Genomic DNA, 9,195 nt, shown 5'->3' with positions numbered 1-9,195 from the left:
TGACACCAGCACACCTGAGGTCCCGCCATCCCAGCCTTCTGTTGATCCCTCAAATACCCCCAAATCTTCCCTATCTGTGCCTTTCTCCTACTCTTCACTTGATTAACTCCTGTACATTTTCAGCTTAAATATCCTTTTCTCAGAAGAAGAGGTCACAAGGATGATTATTTAAATGGGATACCTTCAGAGAACCCCCATTGAAATAATCCTTTTTCTCTTCCTCTCATTCCCTACCATTCTATATCTCAGCCCCTACTTTTTCCTTTGTAGAAAGGAAATAGTATTTTGCTTATTTGATTTGAACTTTTCTCACTAGAATCAGGAATGTAATTTCCATGAGGATAGGAATCATGCCTGACTAATTGGCTATTACACCCTCTGCATCTAGCACAAAACCTAACAAATAGTAGACCCTCAATAAATATTTGTTGAATAGATAAACTCAGGGCCTAGCGTAAAATAATAACACTTAAGTTACCTGGAAAACCTTCTTGTCCCATCAAAGTTGATCATTTCCTCTGTCCCAAAACCACTCTGTGTATCTTTTTCTATCTTTTGTCGACACAATGCTGCATTGTTTATATGACTGTTTTCTCTGAATTTCAGAGAGCCTAAAAGTCTGTATATGATCTCTTCTCCCCAGTCCCAGGCTGACACTTGAATTGCACATACATAGGTAAGGTATAACACTAGGGGTCCTTATACTGCCTAGAAGAATGGTAAAGGTAAAGATTAATGCAGATGCAAATTGTAATTTCTTGGGTAACCACTAAAAGAATAGCAAAACAATTAAGAGTATAATTTTCAAATTAGTAGGAAATTAAAACAGAATGATAAAGCCATCTAAAGTAAGACCAAAATGGAAACCAAAGGAACAGATACAACAAACAGAAAGCTCATAAAAAGGTGACAGATTGAAATCTAAATATATTATTACTTTAAATACTAATGGTTTAAATGCTGAAGTTGAGTCAACAATTTTCATACTAGATTTTTTTAAAAAATCAACAAACTATATGATGCTTAACATAAGAATTCTAATAGTTTGAAAGTAAACGTTTTAAAAATATATATTATATAAGCACAAAAAGAAATCTGATGTGTTTAAAATTTAAAGTCCTTAACATAGTCTTGATATCAGAAAAGTAGATTTCAAAACATTAAAAAATGATAAAGAATAGTTCCATTGATAATAGGTCTACTTTGCCAGGAAGATAAAACATGTTAAATATGTATACACCAAAGTCATACGGTGTATGTCAAAAAACATAAGCAAATTTGACAGAACTGTAAGGGGAAATAGTTACATTCGCCATTATAGAGGGAAGTTTTATCACAACTCTTGGAAAGAGAATAAGTATATACAACATTGGATTGTAAAACATGACATGAGCTGACCTCTAATTCCTGAAGGCTTCACCAGAGATTTATCACATATTTAAGGGAAAAATAATTCCAATATTACACAAATTCTTCCAGATAGAAAAAGACAAACTATCCCCAACTCACTCTGTGAGATTAATGCTATCGTCATTCCAAAGCTTAATAGAGACAGTTTTTTAAAAATTATAGACCAATTTTATTCATAAAATTGGACAAAAATCCTAAGCATTAGAAAATCAAATACATCTCTCTTTAAAAAAAACACAATCATAACTAAATGGGGTATATCTCAATAATTCAAAGTGGATTCAACATTTGAAAAATCTGTGTTAAAGTCAGCATATTACCAGATTAAATGAGATAATCATTTTAATCTACTACTAATAATAGATTATTAATAGAATCATATTTTATAGATGCAGAAAAAATCTGTTAAAATTCACATTCTTTCACAATAAAATAATACTATTAGCAAATTTAAAACTAAGGGCAAAATAGAAAGCTTTTTTTCTGAAAATAGCAAAGAGAGAAAGATACCTTTTATTATATATTTAATATTGCATCAAAGACCATAGGCAAGAAAGAAAAAATATACAAATAGGAAAGGAAGAAATAATCTAACATCCATATGTTTGACTGTATGTACAGATACAGTTTCTATGTATTCTAAAGACAAGTTAATATAAACCAACATAAATTTAAGGTTGTTGAATAAAACATTAAAAAGACACCACTAGAGATAAAATTTTTTAAAATATCATTTACAATAGCATAAAAAAATCAAATACTTAGAAATTAATCCGGCAAGATTTCTCCATAGAAAACCTATACAATTTTACTACTAGATTTAAGAATACTTGAATCAGTAAGAGGTAGACCATATTCACAAATTATAAGACTTGAAATTGTAAAGATTCAATTTCCCCCAAATTGAATGCAAACCCAATCAAAATTCCAATAGGATATTTTTCTTGAACTTGATTGACCTGCTTGCTCAAAAATGTATACGGAAATGCAAAGAGACAAGAATAGTCAAAACACTCTTAAGCAAAAACAAGGGAGCAGGATTGCTCTGCTATTTAGAAAATGTTATATAAGGCTATGGTGATTAAAACAATATGGCTCTGGTGCAAAAATAGACAAGTCCCAAACAGACAAATGACAAAGAGCAGTGGGGGTAAGGATGAAGTTTTCAGTGTTACTAGGACAACTAAACATGCACATGGAAAATATAAAATACAATTGTAACCATACTTTATACAATATACAAAGATCAAATCCAGGCAGATTACAAATTTATAGGAGAAAAGTAAAATAACAAAGCTTCTAGAATAGAGGAGAATGTATTCATGGTCCTAGGGTAAGGAAATACTCCTTAAACAAGACACAAAAGAGTAACCTTAAAAAATGGCAAATTGTACTATACTAAAATAATTCTATTTATCAAAACACTCTATTAAGGGAAATAAAAGTCACGCTACATAGTGGGAAGATATTTTTATAACACATATAACTGAAAAAAGGACTATAGCAGAATATATGAAGAACTACTGCAATTAGCAAGAAAACCCCAATAGAAAAATAAGCAAAAGATCTGAACAGGAATCCATCCAATAAATGAATGAAAAGGAAAAGGTACTGGTCTTACTGGCAACCAGGGAAATGCAAATTAAAACCACAATGAGACATTGCTACATACCTACAGTTTAAAAAGTTAAAGACTAACAATATCAAGGATGTACAGCAAGGATATACTGGAATTCTCATACACTGCTGGCAAAAACGTAATATCATACAGTTATTTTGGAAATTGGCTGGGATTATCTGGTAAAGTTAATGGAAATGTTTTACAGGAAGCTTTTATAATTAAGATGGTCCCAATAATCCTCACCTCCAGCAATCACATTTTTGTGTCATTCTCTCCCTATGAATAAGGGCTGGACATAGTGGCTGGCTTCTAATGAACAGATTATGGCAAAAGTGATGAGACTTCACTTTCAAGATTATGTTTAAAAGGCCTTAATTTCCATCTTGCTGGATCATTCTGATGAAGCCAGGTGCTAGTTTTTGACCTGCCCAAGGAGAGGTCCACATGACAAGAGACTGTGAGAGCAGCTTCTGTTGACAGCACACAAGGAAATGAGTTCTGCCAACAACCACAAAAGTGAACTTGGAAGCAGATTCTTCCACAAGCAGGCTTGAGATGACTGCATCCTTGTAAGAAACCCTAAGCCAGAGAACCCAGCTAAGCCATAGCCAGGTGCCAGACCCAGAGAAACTGAGATAATATTGTTTTAAATGACTTTGTGCTAACTTGTTACACAGCATTAGCTGACTAGTACAAGTGTAAACCATGCTAGATTGTCTGCATTAACCCAACACAACAACTACCCTCCACATAAGAGAACAAAGCATCCTCTCTCCTGCATGAGTTCCAGGTTGCTATCCATTGTATCTCCTGTGAGCAACTCACATGAGATAAAGGGCCTAAGTGCCCTAGATCTCATTCTTGTGTCCTCTCCTATCCACCTGAACTCACTTTAGTGATCTCTGCCAGAACCATGACTTTTTGAACCTTCTCCCAGCCATAGCCTTCCCCATATCTGTTACCCTCCTAGTTGATCAGCCCAAAACCCTGGGAGTTTTTCCTCAATTGTTAACACAGCTCATCCAATCCAATGGTTCATCCAAACCAAAGAAATGTTATGGTTTTATTTCTAGAATATATCTAAAAATCTGACCACTTTACCATCTCAAATGCTACCACACTGGTTACCACACTGGTTCAATTCTTCATCATCTCATTTGAAAGACTGAAATACTTGAAGTTGTTTTGCTGGCATCTACATTTGGCCTCCTACAATCCATCCTCACCAAGTGCCAGGTTAATGCTTTTTAAAATAAGTCAAATCCCATACTCTGCTGCCCAAACCCATGCAACTGCTTCCTGTTTCAGAGTAAAGTCAAAGTCCATTTGTAGCCCACCATGTCCTACCTGGTCTTGCCCCATCCCCTTTCTGAACTCATCTCTATGGCTTTACTCTTTGTCCCCTGTTTGTAGACACATTGACCTCCTTGCTCTCCCTCAAACACACAGGCATGCTTCACCTTACAGCCTTCACACAGGCTATTCCCTCTTTTTTAGCAGCTTTTCTCAAAGGGAATTCTGCAAATCAGCCAGAGGGCTCATTCAATAGATCTGGGATGATGCTTGAGAATATGAGTTTCTAACAAGTTCTCAAAAGATGCTGCTGGTGTGAGAACTACACTTTGAAACCACTGCCCTGGGACATCCACTCTCTATAATGTATTAAATTCTTTCCTATGCATTTAGAATAATAATAGTTAATAACCCTCCTGGGAAGAACTGTGAAAATAGTCACTTCAACTATTTCATGTTCTGTAGAACTCCAGGTGAAAAAGGTTGTGAAACAACTTCAGGATTAACTCTCCATCGTCAAGCCTCTGCTCATACTAGCTCCTTAATGATATTGAAGTGGCATCATTTGTCTGGGGCAACACCCGAGGTTCGTTGTCTCACACTAAGAAAAATGAAGACCACAAGATGTGGGTTTAAGAGTGGAAAGTTTAATAGGTGAAATAAACAAAAGAAAAGCTCCCCCATGCAGAGGGAGGGGGATTCCAAATGGATCTCCCTGTTAGCAGCGGGATGCGGTTGGTTTTATAGAGGGGCTTGAGGAAGCGGTGTCTGATTTACACAAGGCCCAAGGGAATGATTGGACGAGGTGTAACATTTACATGGTCCTCAAAGACACTGGCCATCCCACCTCAATCTTTTGTTATACAGATGGGGTTTCTACCTGGCCAACGCCATGACACCTGCACATGTGGTGAAAAGGAAAAGGGAAGAGAAAACCTTCATGTTGAATGCTTCTGGCACAGCTGCCAGCATTCACGTATGCAAGCTTCCAGCTTGCTTATCTATGCCTGCAGCTTGATTTTTCAGGCTGCTTTTTGTTAGAAAAGAAATGATTTGGGGGCTGCCTTTCATTAAAAGAAAAACCTTACCAAAGACTCCTGTACCCTAACTGCCTAGTTTCTTTTTAACTCCTATATTAATATCTACTAAGGTGACCCTTTTAATAGTGTGATCTCTCCCCACCCCTCTTTTCTCTTAACTCCTCTTGCCTTGATCTCCTTTTTTCTCCCACAGAACTTATGACCTAACCTGCAGTGATTTTCTTACCTGTTTATGGTTTATGTTCTCTCCCCAACAAGAATGCATTTTATTGCAAGGGCTAAGCAGACTTTTTTGAATATAAATCAAACATTTGAATGAAGAATGAATTGAATCCTTTAATTTTCTCTGCAGAATAAAAAGTGGTTTTTTAAAAACATATACCAGCTACATGTGTTCATTGGAAGAGAGCACAGTTGTGGGGAAAAATAAGACTTTTGAGTCAGATAAACCTGGATTCAAAGATTAGCTTCACTATTCACTAGCTAAATGTTTATCCAAGGTGAATGTCACTAATATGGTCTGGATATTTTGTCCCCTCCAAATCTCATGTTGAAATGTAATCCCCAGTGTTGAAAGCGGGTTTGTGGGAGGTTTCTGGTTCATGGGGCAGATTCCCTCTTGAATGGCTTGGTGTCCTCCCCAGGCTAGTATGTTCACAGGAGAGCACTAAAGAGCCTGGGACCTCCTCCCTCTCTCTTGTTCCCTCCCACCATGTGATACACTGACTCCCCCATTTGCCTTCTGCCATTACTGTAAACTTCCTGACTCCTCACAGGAAGCTGAGCAAATGTTGGCACCATGCTTCCTGTACACTCTGCAAAACTGTGGGTCAATTAAACCTCTTTTCTTTATAAATCACCCAGACTCAGGTATTTCTTTATAGCAATGCAAAAAATAAACACAGACAATTAGTACTGAGGAGTAGGGCATTGCTATAAAGATACCTGAAGATGTAGAATTGGCTTTAGAACAGGTAAAGACAGAGGTTAGTTTGGAGGGCTAAAGACAGGAAGATGAGGGAAAGTTTGGAACTTCTTAGAAACTGTTTGAATGGTTGTGACCAAAATGCTGATAGAGATATGGACAGTGAAGGTCAGGCTGCAGAGGCCTCAAATGCAAATGAGGAACTTATTGGGAATTGGAGTAAAGGTTCCGCTTGTTGCTCCTTAGCAAAGAGCTTGCTGCATTGTACCCATGTCCTAGGAATCTGTGGAAGGTTGAACTTAAGATGACTTAGAGTATCTGGCAGAAGTTTCTAAGCAGCAAAGCGTTCAAGAAGTGCTGTGGCTGCTTCTAACAGCCTATAATCAGATACAGAAGCAAAGAGATGACTTAAAAGTCAGAATATATAAAAGGGAAGCAGATCATAAAATTTGGAAAAGTCAGCTGGGAGCAGTGGCTCACACCTTGTAATCCCAGCACTTTGGGAGGCTGAGGTAGGCAGATCGACCTGAGGTCAGAAGTTCGAGAATAGCCTGGCCAACATGGCAAAACCCAGTCTCTACTAAAAATACAAAAATTAGCCGGTGTGGTGGTGCATGTCTGTAGTCCCAGCTACTCTACTCTGGAAGCTAAGGCAGGAGAATAACTTGAACCCAGTAGGTGGAGGTTACAGTGAGCTGAGATCATGGCACTGCACTCTAGCCTGGGCAACAGAGCAAGATCTGTCTAGGGAAAAAAAAAAAAAAAAAAAAAAAAAAAAAAAACTGGAAAAGTCACAACCTGGCCTTGTGGTAGAGAAGGAATCCAAGTGGCCTGTGGAGCAACCACGTGAGAGATCAGCATGACGGAAAAAAAGCCAAATGCGAATATCCAAGAGAATAGGAAAAGGCCTCAAAGGTATTTCAGAAATCTCTGAGGCAGTCCATTGTATCACAGGCTTAGGAGCTCTATGGGGGAAGAATGGTTTAAGAGGCCAGGCCCACTGCACGGTGCAGCCTCAGGATACTGTTCCCTGCATCCCAGCTAATCTGGCCCCTGCCTCGGCTCAAAGGGCCACAAACACTTCTTGGGCTGCCTCTTTAGAGGGCAATTCATAAGCCTTGGTGGCTCCTACATGGTGTTAAGTCTGAAAATACACAGAATGCAAGAGTGAAGGAGGCTTGGCAGCTTTTATCTAGCTTCAGCAGATGTATCAGAAAGCCTGGGTGTCCAGGCAGAAGCCTGCCACAGAGGCAGAGCCCTCACAGCAGCCTCTACCAGGGTAGTGCTAAGGGGAAATGTGGATTTGGAGGCCCCCTGCAGAGCTGCCACTGGGGATGGCCTAGTGGAGCTGCGGGAAGGGGGTTGCTGCCCTTCAGACCCCAGAATGGTAAAGCCACTGGCAGTTTACATCCTGAGCCTGCAAAAACTGCAAGCACTCAACTTCAGCCTGTGAGGGCAGCCACATGAGCTGCACCCAGCAAAATCACAGAGGCAGAGCTGCCCAAAGACTTGGGAGGCCACCCCTTGCACCAGTGTGTCCTGAATGGAGGACATGGGGTCAAAGGAAATTATTTTGGAGCTTTAAGATTTAATGACTACCATGCTGGGTTTCAGACTTATGTGTGGCCTGTTGCCCCTTTCTTTTGGCCAATATCTCCCTTTTGGAATGGAAATGTTTGCCTAATGCCTGTACCACCATTGTATCTTGGAAGTAAATAGCTTGTTTTGATAATACAGGTTCATAGGTGGAAGAAGGTAAGTCTCAGATGAGACTCAGGACTTTGGACTTATTGGAATGAATTAAAATTTGGGGCAACTGTTGGGAAGAGAAGATTACATTTTGTAATCCAAGGAGGGCATGAGACTTGGGGGCCGGGGCACAACGATATGGTTTAGATATCTGTCCCCTCCAAATCTCATGTTGAAATGTGACCCCCAATGTTGGAAGTGGGGCCTGGTGGAAGGTGATTGCATCACGGGGCCAGATCCCTCATAAATGGCTTAGTGCCATCTCCTGGGTGATAAGTGAGCTCTCGCTGAGTTCGCACAAATCTGGTTGTTTTTTAAAAAGTGTGGAAACCCCGCCCCACCCCTTGCTGTCATTCTCGCCATGTGATGCACCAGCTCCCCCTTTGCCTTCCACCATGACTATGAGCTTTCTGAGGCCTCACCAGAAGCCAAGCAGCTGCTGGCACCATGCTTCCTGTACACCCTGCAGAACCATGAGCCAATTAAACCTCTTTTCTTTATAAATTACCCAATCTCAGGTATTCCTTTATAGTGATGCAAAAACTGACAAATAGTCACCTCTGTGGGACTTGTGTCTTCATCTTTAAAATGGTGATAATAGTAGGTGAAAGTTAGACCTAGATAAATGTATATAAAACATCTTGCACAGTTCTTTTGACTGAAGGGGTGCTTAATAAATATTACTTCCCTTTTCATATCTCACCTCCTCTAGGTCACATTCCACTTAAAGTGCAAGTTATTTAAACAAACATTCCTTTTAGTTCTAGACAGAATTACATACCAAGGTACACTTTAAAAAAACTAAAAACCTCTAATGACTATAGGTAGAACTCCATTTTAAAACCTAACATAAAAACTTTGCCTAAACTTCCCACAGTACCTTCAAGTAAAGTTTTCCAACATTTATCACATATAATGTAGAATAAGGCTAGCACTTTGCTATTTTACTGACACTGAGAAAGTATTTCAAATTCAACTCCTATAAAATAAAATAAAATCTCCACTGACAATGTTCATCTGTAAATGTGTTTCTCAGCAACATGCTGCATGAGTTTTAGTGGCCTCTTTAAATGAACCTAAACCTCACCGTAAATCTACCTAACTGATGTAAGAAAATCACACATTTCTTATCAGGAATATTTGGGAAAAGAAAAATA

This window comes from Rhinopithecus roxellana, chromosome 18 (assembly GCF_007565055.1).
Source record: "Rhinopithecus roxellana isolate Shanxi Qingling chromosome 18, ASM756505v1, whole genome shotgun sequence".
In the NCBI taxonomy this organism is placed as follows: Eukaryota; Metazoa; Chordata; class Mammalia; order Primates; family Cercopithecidae; genus Rhinopithecus; species Rhinopithecus roxellana.
Note: the sequence above shows the minus strand (reverse complement) of the source record.